The sequence below is a fragment of the Hemicordylus capensis genome, chromosome 3 (assembly GCF_027244095.1).
Source record: "Hemicordylus capensis ecotype Gifberg chromosome 3, rHemCap1.1.pri, whole genome shotgun sequence".
Lineage (NCBI taxonomy): Eukaryota > Metazoa > Chordata > Lepidosauria > Squamata > Cordylidae > Hemicordylus > Hemicordylus capensis.
In genome coordinates, this window is record NC_069659.1 from 116923332 (window position 1) to 116941441 (window position 18110).

Below are 18110 nucleotides of genomic sequence, written 5' to 3' on the forward strand. Positions count from 1 at the left end.
AATAACCCCTTTCACTCCCTCATTGTGTAATGGTCCAACTGCCTCCCTAGCAGGTTTCCTGCTTCTGATATATTTAAAGAAGTTTTTGTTATTCCCCTTGATACTTTTGGCTAAATGTTCCTCAAACTCTCTTTTTGCCTCCCTTATTGTCACCTTGCATTTCTTTTGCCAGAGTTTGTGTTCCTTTCTGTTCTCTTCATTTGGTCAGGCCTTCCAATTTCGGAACGAAGTCTTCTTCTCTTTTATGGCTTCCTTGGCGGTACCCGTTAGCCATGCTGGCATCCTCCTGGACTTAGTGGTACCTTTCCTCCTTTTGGGTATACTATCTAACTGGGCTTCTAGTATTGTGGTTTTGAGTAAACTCCATGCACTCTGGAGCGAAGAGACTCTCCTGATTTTACCTTTCAGCTTTCTTTTTACCATACTCCTCATTTTGGAGAAGTTTCCTCTTCTGAAATTCAAAATGTCCATGTTAGACATCCTTGGTGATTCTCTCCCTGCATGTATGCTGAATTTGGTGGCACTGTGGTCACTGTTCCCTAAAGGGTCAATGACACTGACATCACGCACCAGGCCCTGGGTGCCACTCAGAATTAGGTCCAAGGTCGCCTTCTCTCTGGTTGGTTCCAAGACCAACTGTTCTAGGGCACAGTCATTTAGCGTATCTAGAAATTTGACCTCTTTGTCCTGACCTGACTGTGAATTTACCCAGTCTATGTGTGGGTAATTGAAGTCACCCATAATTACAGCCCTGCCTCTCTTTGACACTTCCCTGATTTCCTCCTGCAACTCCCAGTCACTGTCGGCGTTTTGATCCAGAGGTGGATAGCACATCCCCAGTAGCACGTTCCCTTTCAGGCCTTGTATTGTCACCCACAGGGTTTCTGTGGAGGACTCCAGTCCACCTAGTTTTCTAGCTCGTTAGATTCTATCCCTTCTTTAACATACAGTGCTACCCCTCCTCCAAGGTGTCCCTCCCTGTCCTTTCTATAGAGTTTCTATCCAGGGATAACAGTGTCCCACTGGTTCTCACTGTTCCACCATGTTTCTGTTATGCCCACTATATCTATTTCTGTGTTAGCCACCAAGCACTCCAGCTCACCATCTTGGCTCAGAGGCTTCTGGCATTGGCATATAAGCACCTATACACTGGATCTCTCCCCTGATGTGTGCTATTCTTTTGACTCTTTGGCCTGCTGGCACAGGCTCCCATCTGCTCTTTATAAGGTTCTGCTCTGTCCCCTTCTGTTTTATCTGCATCCTTTGTACCCGCATACTTTAAGGGATGGCTTTTGCCAAACAGGATACTGCCCAGCTCCCATCGGCTGTTCCCCAGGCGTCATTTTAAAAGCTGCTCTGCAGCCTTTTTGATTTTAAGCGCCAGCAGTCTGGTTCCATCTTGGTTCAAGTGCAGCCTGTCCCTTTTGTACAGGCCTTGCTTGCCCCAAAATGTATCCCAGTGCCTAACAAATCTAAACCCCTTCTCCCGGCACCAATGTCTCATCCATGCATTGAAACCCCTCAGCTCTGCCTGTCTCACTGTACCTGCGTATGGAACAGGTAGCTTTTCTGAGAATGCTACCTTGGGGGTCCTAGACTTCAAAATGCTACCTATCAGCCTAAATTTGGCTTCCAGGACCTCCCAACTCAATTTCCCCACATTGTTTGTGCCAACGTGCACCACGACAGCTGTCTCCTCTCCAGCACTGCCTAAGAGCCTATTTAGATGCTGCGTGATGTCCGCAACCTTCACACCAGGCAGGCAAGTCACCGTGCAGTCAACACGCGGGTCACAAACCCATCTCTCTATACCTCTAATGATCAAATCACCCACTACAAGGAGGCCCCCACCCCCCAGAGGAGTATCTCCTGTGCAAGAGGATATGGGCTCATCATCCATGAAAGGGGTCCTTTCTAAAGGAGCATTTCCCTCTTCCTCAGACCGATGTCCTCCTTGCCCAAGACCTTCATTCTCCCTAATGAAGTAATATCCCACAAACTGATAGAAAGCACAAAACCGAACCGTGTAGGAAAGGGGGGAGTGAATAATGGGTTGCACAGGAGCAGAAAGGAATGGAGGAGTGGGAGACTGACCCAAATGTATGGAACATTTACCAAACCAATGAGAATGCTAAGCCAGGAATAAATGTGCAGTGCACACAACCACCCCACCCCATCCCAAGCCAATGCTTCATTGTTATTGATAACAGCAATATTCTCTAAATGTCTGTGGTCATACTGATGATTAACTATGGCAGGGACTTTGCAATGGAGAAGGCATTGTACACAAAATTCCCCCAAGGGACCCTTAACAAGGCCTAAAAGCTGCTCTGAAAAAAAACACAAGGGCAGGATAAATGCATTTTACTATTTCACTTGTATAATTACATGTCTGCTCTGCCCTTGAGAACGCAGCCTCCAATGTCTGTTTGCTTTCCTGTACACTTTCTTCTTTTACCCTTGAGCATCGTTTGCTTCCCAAATGTTCTTTATTCAGGCCAGTGTCTTTCTCTGGCAGCGTCAAGTGCGGCACAAAGTTTCCTCGTCTGTTTCTTTACATTCAAAGAGCCTATTAGGCTTTGAAATGTAGTCAGCTGCTGCTTTCATTTCTGAACCATATAATCATGACATTTGCCTTGAATGCTGATATCCATGCAATATGTAAAGCTGATATGTGGTGAGCATGGAAGTGATAAAAAGAGACACACATGCTGGCCTACATTGCCTGCAGTGGTATGGTTGTTGCAATCCCATGACGGCTTTCACCCACCCACAGAATATGGAATTTCTACACATGTGATTAGATGGATCACATGGTTATGTACCATAATAGTAGCAACATAACCCCTATTGGGATGGTCATCAAAAGGGTGGTATATATAATAACACATTGGGGTCATTCACACCATCAAAAACTGTGTTCTACCCAGGTTTGGGATCTGTGTATGCTCCCAATTTTTGGTCATGTGGAAGCAAGTTAAGAGGAAAACCTGAGTAGATGTGATTGTGTGGAAGCAAGGGAGGAGGAAAATCTACCTAGGTTTTCCACCAACCTTGTTTCCACACAACTGAAAATTGGGAACACACGCACCTCCCAAACCTGGGTAGAACACGGTTTTTAATTGTGTGGATTACCACATTTTATTCTATCCCTCCTAACAGAAGTTGCACATTATAAGGTGTGAAATGGGAGCAGTCAACAGGGTGGAAACCACATCACTATGTGTTATTTATGAAATGAGTCTTAGCTATTTGCTTGTGGTCATATTTTTAGCTATGCATGGCTTTACTTTATTGTGGGAGTAGAAGCAGCAATTGTAGGTTTTATTTCAAAGATTAAGCCATAGGCTATCATGTTATACCCTGTAGCTGATCTCCAGCGGACATCTAAGGAAAAGGATTCTAGACATAGACAGTCAATATATATTGGGGGCTACACACATGACCGCGTGTGCATGCAGTCAGGCGGGGGATAAGGCAGGGTTCAACCTGCCTTTGCCCAGAAAACTGCTCAAAGCCCTGAAGGCATGCAAGCTCCAAGACATTCCGTTCTCTGTCGGACTGCACTATCATGAGTTAGGCCATCCAAATCAAGAGAGCCCCACTTGTGTGGGGCCCCTGTTCTCTCTGTGACCCCCTCCTCTCTAGGCAACCATACTTTCATACTCCCAAGGAGAAGTGGCCACTCCATGTGTTGGGTGGTACCAAGGGGTTAGATTAGGGAAACATTGAGACTGGGGATCTTTATTCTCATTCAAATCTCCCTGGTTAGGACTGGCATTGTGGAGTATGCAGATTGTCTGCCATAGGGAATTGCAGGAAAGGGGAGCCCCGATTATAAGTTATCCCAGGAAAATAGGGTTTCTGTATTGTAGGGGTCTGTATAAACCCGGTTTGCCCAGTTTGGTTTGACTCGAACCAAAGTGGGCATGTTCGGTTTTGTGGCACTGAACCACCCCCCCTCCGCCTGGCTTGAATTCAAGCCGGTTTGGGTCCGGCTGCCTCAGCGTGTTCTGGTGTGGCTGCGGGTGGATCTATGCAGTAGCCTTCTCCCCCCGCCAGCCTCACCCCAGTCCTCAAGGGCCATTTCAGAATTGGCCATGGAGCATGCATGATGGTTTCCAAAATGGCCACCACCACCAGGAAAAGTGCTGGAATGTCCTGAAAATGGCCCAAAATGGCCTTTGTAGGACTGGGAGGAGGCCAGTGGGGGAAGAGTGGGACTGTGAAGGACCCCCCCCCCCCCGTGGCCATGCCAGAAACTCCCCCCGCCCCCAAGGCTGCCAGAACCACGGTGGTGAGTGTAATATTTTTTTAAGCCTAGAACCCACAAACAGGCCCCAAGCCAGCTGGCAGGGGTTCAGTTTGATGTCAAGCCAAACCAGGCTGGTTCCAGCTTGAGGGTGAGCCCTCGAGCTGGACCAGTTTGATGGAGAGCTGGCTCAACCTCAAGCTGGTTCTCACATCCCTCTTGTATTGTACAAAACCGAACATGTATGTGTGCCAATTGATGACCAGACTGGCAGAGGGCCTGCTTGGACTGCTTCACTGCGGCAGTTGCAAGACAGGGAAAGGTGTTGCCGGGGTAATGTCCCCATGACTTGCTTGTGTCGAGCAATCAGGCTGTGTGCATATTATGTATCCATATATCAACGTTGCTACACATGTGGTATGAAAGAGAAAGTGGTCATAACCAATGCTTTATCTTGCCTGTGAAAGATTGCTCTAAACAATCATGAGGATCCAGCCCTTTTCTTTCCCTCTGTCCTTCACTCTTTCCCAAGGACTAAAAAATACAAAACCAAGATGCATCTTGAGCAGCACTGTCTGGCCCACATGCACATGTCTCCATGGCCTTTCAATCTCATGAGAGAGCAGTCCGTGAGAGAAGGGGCATCGTCACACATTATTAACCACTCTGCCCAATCCTTGTTTCCCCTCAGATGGTTCTTATCATGAGTCATGTCATAGAATGCATGCTTACACCCAAGGGGAAGGGGCTGCCCCCCGTTCCCAACTTTATTGTACAAAAAAATAGAGCAGAGACATTCAAGAATTCCTGGGTGGGGCTGTCTTTTAATGCCGATACCAGTATTGCTGCCCTGCCATATGTTATCTTTGCAGCAATCTAGTCAGGTTGCCCAGTTTATGGCACCACTGTAACTGCATGTACTTGTGAACATACTTCTTAGTCAATTTATTTTTGGTGACTAAGATACCTAGTGCCTGTCTTGCCACCCCATCCCCTTTCTTTTCTGGTTGACATAGTGGGGAACAAGAAGAGACACAGTGGAAAGCGGGTATCCCCAAGGTGACTTTTCCCTTTGATAGGCTTAGAAGCTAGGGATGGGACAAGGCAGTGCCCCTGATGCCAGGTAACAGTTTGAGGAGACAGGGGGCGGGGCTAGTGCTCAGAGAGGCGGACAGTGAGAAGCACTGCAGGCATAGAGTGAGCATATTTCTGGGTGGGTCTGGGCAGCCCTCTATGATTTTGGTTCCAGAAGCAGCACAAAATTGCAATTATGGCAGCATGCATTTGGATGTGACGCTGTCACCTTCAAACCTCAGGTTGGAGCAGCAAAACTCACTACAAATTGAGGGTTCAAATTGGAGTTTGGAAAGGGAAACCACAGATTGGTTTTGCCATGAGACTGTGGTTTCACGCATTTGGACACTCACGGAATCCAGCCTCTGCCCCATTCAACTCTGATTTGGTATTATGTGCAAATGGGACCTCTGTCTAATTGTTCTGAATTATTCTCTTTGCATTTTTGAGTGTCCCGTGACTTCTTAATGTTGTTTTATCTACCTAATTTTTGAGTAAAGTGTCTTTGTTATGGCTATGGCTAAACAATAAAATGATTGCTTGACTGACACACCAGCATTTTCTGTTGCATAATATGGGAGGGGCAATTTTTTATTATCTCCACCTTCCTCTGTAGCCTGAGAATCAGAAACATAGTTTCAGGAGATACAGGTGGCTACAAAAGGAAGGAAGGAATGTCAAAAATCACCCCTCCCCTTTTGCATGACAGAAAATGCTGGCATGTCAGTACAGCATTCGCCTGGATGTGAGCCAGTGTAATGCAAAAGAAAAACTATCCAAACAACATACATAATGAAGAACCTTCAAAGTGTCATTGATGTTCAAGGATAGAATGATGTATGTTGTACTTGGCTGCATGGAAATTCGCATGGAGGAGAGCTGGTCTTGTCCTAGCAAGCATGACTTGTCCCCTAGCTAAGTGGGTCCACCCTAGTTGCATATGAATGGGAAACTACACGTGTGAGCACTGTAAAATATTCTCCTTAGGGATGGAGCCACTCTAGGAAGAGCATCTAGGTTCCAAGTTCCCATCTCCAAGATAGGGCTGAGAGGGATTCCTGCCTGCAGCCTTGGAGATGCAGAGATGGACCAATGGTCTGACTCAGTATATGGCAGCTTCCTATATTCCTATGCTTCTCCAGTGGCCCTGCTGACCTGGCCGGAAACAAAAAAGGCAACACCAGAAGTGACATGGCACCAGCATTGCTGCCAAGCTGCTGTCCCAGCACATGCCAAAGAACTCTTTACATTCCTCTTCTGGGAAGGGCAAGGTGAGAGAGCAAGCACCAAGACACATGGAGCACTTGCACTTGGGACAGCACAGCCAGAGCCAGCGGGAAAGCAACCCACACTCCTGAGCGCTCACTCCTTGTGAGCAAGAGCCTGGAGCTGCAGACTGAGAGACAGAGACAAGATCCATGGTAAAACATCTGAATGAGTGAGCACCTGCCAGTGAAGAGGCAAGTACCCTCCAGGGCACTTAGAACCTCCTACCAAACTGGAGTGGTGCCCTCTGAAGCACCAGACTTAGTCCCATCAGGCTGACAAATCAGTATATTGAAATAATTCAAGATTCATCCCCAAAGTAAAGTTCAGCATTCACCAGCAAATGGGTTCCCTCTAGGATAATGATTAAAGCTCCCTAAATGCCTGCCTGGAGGCGGTGATGGGCTGGATGAAGGATAACAAACTGAAACTGAATCCAGATAAGATGGAGGTACTCATTGTGCAGGGTCGGAATTCAGGAGATGAGTTTGATCTGCCTGTTCTGGATGGGGTCACACTTCCCCTGAAGGAACAGGTATGCAGTCTGGGGGTGCTTCTGGATCCAAGCCTCTCCCTGGTCTCCCAGGTCAAGGCAGCAGCCAGAGGTGCCTTCTATCAGCTTCGGCTGATATGCCAGCTGCATCTGTTTCTTGAGATGACCTCAGAACAGTGGTACATATGCTGGTAACCTCCAGACTGGATTACTGCAATACGCTCTGTGTGGGGCTGCCTTTGTATGTAGTCCGGAAACTACAGCTGGTCCAGAATACGGCAGCCAGATTGGTCTCTGGGTCATCTAGGAGAGACCATATTACTCCCGTATTGAAAGAGTTACACTGGCTGCCGATAAGTTTCCAGGCAAAATCCAAGGTGCTGGTTATAACCTTAAAAAACCTAAACAACTTGGGCCCTGGGTATTTAAGAGAACATCTTATTTGTCATGAACCCCGCTGCCCATTGAGATCATCAGGAGAGGTCCGTCTGCAGTTATCACTGGCTCATCTGTGGCTACTTGGGGAGAGGCCTTCTCCATTGCTGCCCTTAGGTTTTGGAATTTTCTCCCTCCTGAAATTAGAGCTTCCCCATCTCTGACAATTTTAAAAAAATCTTTAAAGACGCATCTGTTCATCCAGGCTTTTAATTAAATACTGTTTTATTAGCTTTAATACTGTTTTAAAACATTGTTTTAAAATTTTAAATTGTAATGTTTTAATTTTTTTGCCGCTGTGTATTTTAACTAATGTTTTGATTTTTCTGTTCTCATTTATTTTGTTTTGTTGTAAACCTCACAGAGACATAAGTTTTGGGTGGTATAAAAATATGTTACATACATACATACATTCATAAATAAATAAATAAGCTAACAAGCAAGGAAGCCAGCCAGCCAGCCTTTCCATCTCCTTCTCAAGGGTCTTGGCTTACCTACAGCTTGAGAAAATGTTCTTGGGGAAACCTATGCGCAAATATGCCATAATGTAAATGTAGATTTAATGATATTTGTCCAAAATTAATAGATATCACTGCTTAATCCCTATGCGAGTCTTGCCCAGAGGTGCCAAGTTTTCTCCATATCTAGAAACTAATATAACCTATCAAATCTCGCTCAAGAAAGGACACCTTTAAAACAGCACTATATCATATGCACTCTTTGTATGCATACAAAGTCAATTCCCGGGTTTAAGTATCTATTGAGAAATCTAACAGTCTGTGCATTGCTCTGTTATTTTTCTGTTTTCAACACATCTGGGTTTTATAGAACTACTGTGAGGCCCTCCCAGGCTAATACTACATACAGAACAGATTGGACTTGATAGATACCTCTGTGCAAATGTGCATTACGCATGATTAGTGCCACATGTAGTAATTTAACAGGGAAGGCAGATAAGGCTTCACTCTACAATCTACACTGGTCCCCCCCATCTTCCCATGAGTAATGGCATCCTGTGCTGGGTTGTTTGGATGGAAAGCCAATCTCTGAAGCAACCCTCTTTCCATCCGCCATCAGAATGAATGTAGCTCTGAATATCTGGGAGATCTGGTCCCCATCAGTCTTTTATCAAACCCAACTGCTGAAATGGGACATTTGCCTTTAGATTCCATCTCTGCTTCCCAGCTTTGTTGCTTGGGCTTCCATGATGCATTCAAGGATGCTGAGAAATTGGACTTTATGAGTGGAGTGTCTTGCATACATTGGAAGCAAAATTTCACATTTGTTTTTATCTATACATGTTTATACCTTTGCACACATATGTAGATGTATGACTACTAGCAGAAACATTAGTGTGGGCAGGCAGCAGGACATGCAGGAGGTAAGAGAGCAGGAAGGAAGGCTACCAGCAATTTCCCTCTGCTCCAGCTGCTAATGGTTATACTCTGAAGATGTGACTGTATCAAGTAATGCTATCCCCATGCAGTCCTAATTTAAATCCAAATCTTGATTGCTGAATGCAGTTCTGGTCATATCATTCTCAAACACAGACATCAGAAGTAGAAAGGTACTGTAAGATCTTTAGCTTTTCTGCATGGGGCTTTTACAGCACTTTGCACCCTAAGGGTTGGGGTGCATTCATATGAGGACGGGATTTAGCCCAAATTCAGTAGAGAAACACCAAGGTACTGTTCATATAGCAAGTGGAATTATTCAGGTTTTATCATGATGATTGAAGCTTAATGAAGATAATCTGCGTCCAAAAATAGTTGCACTTCCTAAAACGTTTTCCTGGTATACGCTGTCATTCTGAGAAGTATGATTCTGATGTTTGGAGAGGCCCCACGGATAAAGTGGATCAGGAAGAGATGGAGGTGTGGCTTTGCCGAGTGTCTACTGACGTGATAGTACTCTAGGCAGACGTTTTCTGTGCTCTGGAGTCAACTTCCATTCATTCATTTCTATTTTTTCCTTTACTTTAATTTTTAAAATTCTTCCTTTCTGAAAAGCCTGACACATTTCTTTTAAAAATTAATTTGCCTTGGGTCTTGCTGCCACATGTTTCTATAACCAGCTACAGGGTTGTTTCTCTCTCTCTTTTTTTTAACATAGAGGTCAATGAAAAATTAGAAAAAACCCATGTTGGGAAGGACTGACCATGGAGCTCTGAAAGCAGGCACAGTTGTAGCATAGGATAGTGGGAGTTTGTTTATTAAATTTAAAGATGATCCATTACTTGATTGGTTTTTAATATTTTTTTAGACAGGGAGGGTGTTCCACTTTTTTGGTTTTTTATTTCCGCCATCAATTTTGTTCCATCTGGTTCCTATTGCAGTCTTGCACATAATCAATGGGGAAATTTTTAAAAAGTGAAACACCCTCCCTATCCAAAATTTGTATTAAAAATCCATTGAGTGACAGATCAGCTTCAAATTTAATAGACAGAGTCCTGCTCTCCAGTGCTACAACTTTGCCTGGTTTTATCCCTGGTGATGCCTTCCCAATTTATGGATTTTTTTTCTTATTTTACATAGACCTCTGTGTTAAAAACAAACAAACCTGTAGCTGGCTAAAGTGACCAGAAGCGCTCTAACCCCTGGACTTTGGGGCCCTGGTCCATGGCCTCCAAGGTCCAGGGGGGGCTCCAAATGTCTGGGGGCCTCCTAGTGCCACCCTGTGACTGACAATGGCGAACCTACGTGGGTTTTTTAAAAACCAAAGCCGCCGCCTGGCCAAGGGGTGGTTGCAGGGAGGGGGTTGGCCGAGCAGTTGACCTCCTCCTTCTGGCCTATTATTGGGCAATCCCTGCTTTGAAAAAATGTAAGGAAGCATAGCCAAACTTCATAAGATATAAGGATATGCACGGCCCCAGCTTTACTCTGAATTATGCCTGAAAACGTTTATTTCAATTTAATCGTGCTTTGACTACTCTCATCCTAAGTCGCTTGTTAGATCACTTCCTCACACACTACAGCTTGTGTAGTATCACACAGAATAACCCCGGGCAGACACAGAGCTCTACAAAGAGGAAAAAACCACAGTGAGCCTATTGGCACGATCACTAGAAAGTGGGCTAAGGAAGCCTAGCCCGCTTTCTAGTGATTGTTGGAACCACCAGTAGTTCCGAGGTGGGCCCGCTGGTTCCAAAGTGGCTAGCCTACCTAATTCCCCCTCCCCTTAAATGAGGTCAACAGAGTTAGCACTCCGTTAACCTTGTTTCTTTGATCGTGTGCTGCCGCGGTGTGTGGCGACACACAAGTAGACCCAGACCAGGAGGCTACAAGCAGCCTCCCGGTGTTTGGGTCCCCCCCCCCCAGAATGCCCAGCACATGTGGGGCATCCTGGGACTTCTGGGGGCTGGGTGGCCCCCGATCCCCGCAGCCCCTACTGCAGCCCCTACCGATCCGGATACCCAGGGCTAGGGGTTTGGTTGTCTGCAGGGAGAGCACGCTAAGCCTGCTCTCCCTGCCAAACCCCGTCTGGTGCTTCACACGGGCCATATGAAGCACTTCAGTAAGTAAAGATAGCAGATGCAGTAGCTTGGCAGATTCTATATTCTTCAGTAAAGAGTGAAACCGAACTGCAGATTCACTAAACAATTCAAACATATCTAACAGGTACAGAAACAGTTAATGAAATGACCAGCCTCTGCAAATCGATGTGGGGAAAAGAATATGAGCAAATTGAGTATAAGTGGTTTCAGGATGACAGCTTCATGTGTGCACCAGAAAGGTAGCCAAATAAAACTTTTATACTATTAGCAAAATAGTATACATCAGTATTTGGAGTATTTAGTAAATTGCATTATATTGAAGCTTCTCCACAGATATTTTTTTTCTAATCCATTACATTCTAATCCTTTGGCTGATCTGATTTAACTTAATCATTCTCAAGGGAGCATTTGGACACTTTCCATAAGAAGGACAGCGATAAAGTAGATTGTTTTGTAGACATCAGCTAGCCAGGCACATTAGGGGCATTAGGAGAGTGAAAGGGAGGTGTATTGACTAGTGATGCCAAGCTTTCTCAGAAACAATTGCTTGATGTTGCTATTTTTCTATTAGAACATTAATAGTGGATTTTTAAAATTATTAAATATTTTTGACTTTTCGTTCACAGGTTGAAGATATAGACTCAATTTGCATGTAACACCAAACTGGAGTTGAATGGGACAGAGGTTGGAATTAATGTTCATCCGAATGCATGAAAGCGCAGTTTCATGGCAAAGGCAATCTGTGGTTTCCCTCGCTAAACTCCAGTTTGAACCTTCAGTTTGTAGTGAGTTTCACTGCTCCAACCTGAGGTTTTGAGGTAGCAGCATTACATCTGAATGCAGATGCAAGAGATGCAGTTTTGTGATATTTCTGGAACCAAAATAATAGAGAGGGCAGCCCAGACCCACCCAGGAACAGGGCAGCTCCATGCCTGCTGCACTTCTTGCTGGTTGCCTCTCTGAGCACTAGCCCTGCCCCCTGTCTCCATGCTCCTCAAGTTGTTGCCTGGCAACAGAGACATTGCCTTGTCCCATCCCTAGCTTTTAGGTCTGTCAAAGGGAAAAGTCACACTGGGGGGTGCCCACTTTCCACTGTGTCTCTTGTTCCCCACGCTAGAAACCAAAAGAGAGGGGGTGGAATGGAATGATGAATGCTATGTGTTTTGGCCACCAAAAATGAATAAATAGAACAGTTGTTCATGAGGGCAAGCAATCATGGTGGCTCCATAAACCGGGCAACCCTATTAAATTGCTTCAAAGATAACATATGGTAGGGCAGCGATACCTAGTGTCTGCTTTAAAAGGTAACCCCACTCTATGGCATTACTCATGAGAAGAACCATCCTGTGGTACATGGAGATGAGGCTGAATTGTTAATAATGTGTGATGATGTCCCTTCTCCCAAGAACCGCTTTCTCATGAGAGTGAAAGGACAAGAGACACCCATGCACTACTCAAGAGGTGAACCATCCTGGGTGTACACAGGGATGAGGCAGAATTGCTAATAACAGTGATTCTAATAATAGGGCTAATAAAGAACTTATAATAGCCCTTCTCCCAAGGACTGCTGTCTCATGAGACACACATTGGCTGGATGGCAGATGTCTTGCTGCCTGGTTGCTCCAGACAAGCAAGCCACGGCGATGGGTACCCCGGCAACACCTTTCCCTGTCTTGGTGACTGCCGCAATGAAGCAGTCCAAGCAGGCACTCTGCCAGTCCCAGTTATCCATTGGCATGCATCCATTTTTGCTTTTGCCCGGTATGGCGAACCCACTTTCCTGGGATCGCAGATAATCAGGACTCTCCTCTCCCATGATTCCCTGCGACAACCAACCTGCATACACTGCAATGCCAGTCCAAAACTGGGAAATTTGAAAGAGTAAACATCTATCCCCTGTCCCAGTGTTTCCCTAGTCTGCCCACCCAGGACTTTCTGGACACAATGAGTGGCTACTATTCCTTGGGAGTATGAAAGGGTTGCCTGGAGAGGAGGTGGTCATGGTGTACAAGTTCTATTATTTACCAGAGAGAATGGGGGGCCCACACGGTGGGGCTCCCTTGATTTGGGTGGCCTAACTCATGAGGGTGCAGTCCTATGGAGGATCAAAGGTCTCAGAGTCTCTGGTCCTGCCCAGTAGAATGGACCTTTCATGAGAGGGCTAATCCTTGGCTGGCAAGCTGACACAGGGCAGGAGTGTGCTTGGTTGTTCCTGGACTGCTTTGCTGGTGTCTGCCATATACATATCCTCCTAGGAAGTCCTCATGATCCCTTCTCGGAGTAAGAAAAATAGTGCCCCTCAGTAGCCACTCATTGCCAGAAATTGTGCTTGTGCAAGAATGTTTTGGTTCGGGGCTCTTACGAAGGTGGAGGTGCAATTGCTGTCATGAGAACTGCCATTTTAAAAGATGCTCTTTCCCTGCTGAGGGTAAGCAGTCCATTCCAATATGGCATGATTGTGCTTGGCACACCCACTTGGTGATCATGGCCAATGGTTGCCGCCCTGCAGACATTCTGATGCCTGCCCACAGTCTAGTGACATGAACGCTATGGAGTTTGTTGGGATGTGGACAATTTTATTTATTATTTATATATATCTATGTAAACTGCTTTGGGGACTCTGCTGAAAAGAGATATATAAATATTCATTGTTCATCGTAGATGTGCAAAATGATTTGAGCTCAAAAAGATTCGAGCTCAATAGAACTGAATTGAGGGTTTCAAGCTCACCCTTAAAATAAACGTCTTGTTTCGAGCTTGGATCAAATGTTTTGAGGGCCATTTTGGCAGGCTGTTTTTCCAGGGAGAGCAGATCTACTGATTGGGGTCGGCAGGTAAACCAGTCCTCCAAGGCAGGCCGACACGCTAAATCCAGAGTGGAGGCCTGGTCTACCTTCTTCAGTGGGTAGGCCAGGCCTCCGCCCTGGACTTCACTCCCTAATCACGGACCCTAATCAGCAGACTAGCTCTCCCTGGAAAAACAGCCTGCCAAAATGACACTCAAAATGTTTCACGTGTTTTATCAAAACAGCTGGCATGGCCGCTGTTTCAACAAAATGTTTTGAGCATCATTTTGAGCTTCATTTCAAGCTCGAAACGAAACACAAAATCTGTTTTGTGCACACCCCTAATAAGGAGACATAACAGTTAAAACCAGTAGAACAGAATATGAAGCATGTGATACAAACTTAAAGTACAATGGCAGACATACTGTGCAAGGGGATGCGGGAGGGGGGGAGGGCTAGAGTACCGCCTGCACCCTTGTGTATTTGTAAATTGAGCCAGCATGGTGTAGTGGTTAGAGTGCTGGACTAGGACCGGGAAGACCTGAGTTCAAATCCCCATTCAGCCATGAAACTAGCTGGGTGACTCTGGGCCAGTCACTTCTCTCTCAGCCTAACCTACTTCACAGGGTTGTTGTGAGGAGAAACTCAAGTATGTAGAAAACTGCTCTGGGCTCCTTGGAGGAAGAGCGGGATATAAATGTTAAATAAATAAATAAATAGATAGATAGATAGATAGATAGCTGTGACGGGGCTACACTGCAGGGCAGCAGAGTGTGACGGTAAGACCTCCATGTAGGCACTTGCATGACAAAATACTAATTGGAAATAATGGGTGTTACGTTGCGCACATTGTCTAGCTTGATCACATCATAGTATACGTTGCTCACGTACCATGCAGATAAATGCTGATGAATGAGAGAGGTGCCCATATAGCTGTGAGGCTGTCCCAAGCATGTCAGTGCTGCTGCAGAGGTAGAGTTGTTCCATGCTTACTAAGCCCTGTGCGACTGCAGTTGTGAAACTTACATTGGGAATCATGGACGAAGCATTGTAACTGCAATTGTGCATCACTTAGTAGGAATGGAACAGTCCGCCTCCACAGCAGCGCTGATGTGCTTTGGACAACCTTGTAACAGCACAGGCATCTCTTTCACCTATCAGTGTTTCTCTGCATAGTATATGAGCAACCAGTACTATGATGTGGTCAAGCCACACAATATGATTGCATAACCTGGCAGGAAATGAACTGTGGCAAACCTGATTACGGGTCTGTCATTCTGTGGACAGACTATAAGTGTGAAATTTTGTCAAAGGATTTGAACATGTCAGTAGTCTTGTCAGCACTAAAATAAAGCTGGAAGGGTGTTCTTTAAGCATTGAAGTGACTTTCATTTGGAATTGGGAGGGAATGTGTGTAAGTATATCTTTAATACTTCTAACTGGCAGAAAAATCCTTTGACAGAAATGTTCCACTGATGCAAATCCCTTTAGTTTCAATACACATTATGTGTGCATAACTGGGCATGGAATCACAGCCTCTGCCCTCTGATTATTCTGGAGGGAATTTGGTTCTACTGTTTGCCACAGCCTTGAACAACTGAGAGGGCTTATCAGCTCCACATGGGAACAATTTATTAATTCTGCTTACAGAAGAGTTAATTTGATTAGGAGAGGCATTTGATGATGCAAGAACCATCTTTTCTCATGTTTCTCCCATGAGAAAGGCTCTACATCCAACTCTTGCTTATGGTGTTTCACATAGCAGCCCCACAGTCTGCATTTTTAACCACAGAGTGGCAGCCTTCTCCATTACAGCTTCTTGCGCTTGGTATAATCTCTCTGTAGCGAGCTGTGCCATAACATCCTTCCAGAAAATCTGTGCTGCTTAAAGACCTTGCTTAATACTCTTTTTGAGCACAAATTGGGCATTATATTCTCTTTCTCTTTCTCCTTGAGGCATCTTTCATGTTTGTGGGCATTTGATAATTAGATTATCTCACTCATATGATATTAGCTAAAAGTTCACTCATTTGATCAAATGCTAAGAAATCCTAGTAATGCTTCCCATTGCCATGTAAAGGTCAATGTCTGAAGCATTACTTTACCGTATTTTACTGGAATGGTATTTAAGAAGAGACATCCATTATTTTAAAATGTTTCAAGTAAGGGCAGGAAGAGAGAAGTTATGGATTTCATTCCTGACTTAACTCTGGAATATTTTGGTTTGAGAAAAGGCATTTCTGTGCCCAGGGACAGCCCTGCCATGAAGCAGGGTTAAGTGGGCCATTTCAGGCAGCAGATTTGTTGTGGGTATTTACTTCACTTTCTGATTTACTCCCTTGTAAGTTAATTTGCTAAGTATCCTTACATGTTTACAGAGAGAGAACCAAGTGGAAATCCTTGATTTTATGTTTGCTCTGCTAAGCCAGAGGTTCTCAGACTTTTTGATACTGTGACTCCCTAAAATAATATATAAAGCTACATGGCCCCCATGTTTATTATTATTTTATAATTATTATTATTTTACACAGTCAGACAGGTGTTATTGACTGGTTTGTTTTATCCAGACATCAGGTCCTTCCCAAGGACCTGGGATGCCAGAATTTTATTGTCAATTGTTATAGATATCATCGCAGAATATAGGCTGTTCCCAGTAAAGCTGCTTTTTGTAATTGGCTGGTGGTGATTTCTGTGACCCCTATGGTGTTGAGGTGCTCTTCAAGGTCTTTTGGAACTGCACCCAGGGCGCCAATTACCACTGGAATTATTTTGGTCTTTTTCTGCCACAGCCTTTCAATTTCAATTTGTAGATCTTTGTATTTGGTGATTTTTTCTATTTCTTTTTCTTCTATTTTGCTATCCCCTGGTATTGCTATGTTGATTATTTTGACTTGTTTTTCTTTCTTCTCAACTACAGTTATATCTGGTGTATTGTGTGGCAGATGTTTGTCTGTTTGTAGTTGGAAGTCCCATAATATTTTTACATCTTCATTTTCTTCAACTTTTTCAATTTAATGGTCCCACCAATTTTTGGCTACAGGTAGCTTGTATTTTTTGCAGATGTTCCAGTGTATCATCCCTGCTACCTTGTCATGCCTTTGTTTGTAGTCAGTCTGTGCGATCTTTTTACAACAGCTGATTAGGTGGTCCACTGTTTCATCTGCTTCTTTACAAAGGCAGCACTCGCTGTTTGTTGTTGACTTTTCTACTTTTGCTCTTATTGCATTTGTTCTTAGTGCCTGTTCTTGTGCAGCCAGTATTAAACCCTCTGTTTCTTTCTTCAAATTGCCATTCTTAAGCCATTGCCAGGTCTTGGTGATGTCTGATTTTCCACTTATATTGTGCAAATATTGACCATGCAGGGGCTTATTTTTCCATTTTTCTGCTCGGTTCTTGACTTGTTCTTTCTTGTAGGCCTGCTTTGTTTCATTGGTGTTGAATAGTTTCGCGTTATTGACCATTTGAAGTGCATCTTCTTCACTGTCCTTGATATATTCTTCAAGGCCTCTTTTCTCCTCCTCGACTGTTTGATGGACTTGCAGCATTCCTCTTCCACCTGAGCTGCGAGGGAGGTATAGCCTATCGACATCACTGCGGGGGTGCAGAGCATGATTGATGGTCATTATTTTCCTGGTCTTACGATCTAGCGTCTCTAGCTCTGCCTGGGTCCAGTCTATTATTCCTGCAGTGTATCTGATAACAGGTATAGCCCAGGTGTTTATGGCTTGTATGGTGTTCCCGCCATTGAGTTTGGACTTGAGGATTTTTCTAACTCTCCTGATGTATTCACTTCCAATTTTTCTTTAACTTCAATGTGTGCGATGTTATCAGCCTGGAGAATGGCCAAGTATTTGTAATGTTCTTTCTCTTCCAGGTTCTTGATCTTGCTTCCATTGGGCAGTTCTATTCCTTCTGTTTTTCTTATTTTCCCTCTGTTCGTTATTAATGCAGCACACTTGTCTAGTCCAAACTCCATTGCTATATCGCTACTGAATATACGGACAGTGTTTAGCAGTGATTCGATTCCTGACTGGGACTTTCCATATTATTATTATTATTATTCCATATTATTATTATTCCATATTATAATTATTATTAACAACAACAACAACAGCTAACTTTTGTTAGCTGTCCCATAACAAATTGTTCTCTGAGTGGCTTAAAACACAACATAAAACATGAGATAAAAACACTCATTAAAGCACAACAAACTTAAAGGGCGGTGTGTGGGGGGATGAAAATACAAAATACAATACAAAAACAATTTACCAAAACTTTTTAAAAAATCAGTTACAATCACATTAAACATTA